Genomic DNA, 670 nt, shown 5'->3' with positions numbered 1-670 from the left:
CAGCAGGGAGAGTGAAGGTTGGCAGGTGCACAGGGAGACACCAGTGTGGAGGGAAAGTGAAGAGAGGACAGGTTCAGTTAGGGCTGACTTGAATTGTACTTGGGTGTGGTAGGGGGTGAGACAGGTAGCGAGAAAGATGGAGGGAGAGAGAGAGAGAGGAGTGGTGAAGAAACTGAAGCTGCTTGCTGTTGTGGGTATGAGGGAAAAGAGAGATGGAAACCCAGACACAAACAAAAACACTGGCTAGCACTTCAATGATTCCTCTCACTGGCTTTCTGCCTCACCCCTCGCAACCCCCCCTCCTCACTAACCAAGCATGAACAAATATAACATGGAAAGCATCAGACAGGCCCCATACATCTCAGAGAAACGGCAGTCTGAAGCGAATGAGAAAAGGGAAATTCGTCATGGTGAGTTTTGTCGTTTCCATAAAAGACCAATTGGATTAGATCCTCAGACTGTCAATGCCTCTCCTGCAACATCCAAATCACAGCAGCTGTAAACTCAAGTGGCCAACGAGACATGTCGCCCTGTCAGACGTCTATCTGTGCCTCTAAAGTCATAAACCTGAAATAGAAAAGAGAAAACAGCAAGACAGTCTTATATTTCACCTCCATGACAGACAGAAACACGTAAACCTCACACACACTTAAAGCTCTGGGGGTAAAAA

The sequence above is a fragment of the Morone saxatilis genome, unplaced genomic scaffold (assembly GCF_004916995.1).
Source record: "Morone saxatilis isolate NCDOM2014 unplaced genomic scaffold, NCSU_SB_2.0 Contig12, whole genome shotgun sequence".
Classification (NCBI taxonomy): Eukaryota; Metazoa; Chordata; class Actinopteri; family Moronidae; genus Morone; species Morone saxatilis.
The sequence above is the reverse complement of the archived record's forward strand: the minus strand, read 5'-3'. Positions refer to the sequence as shown.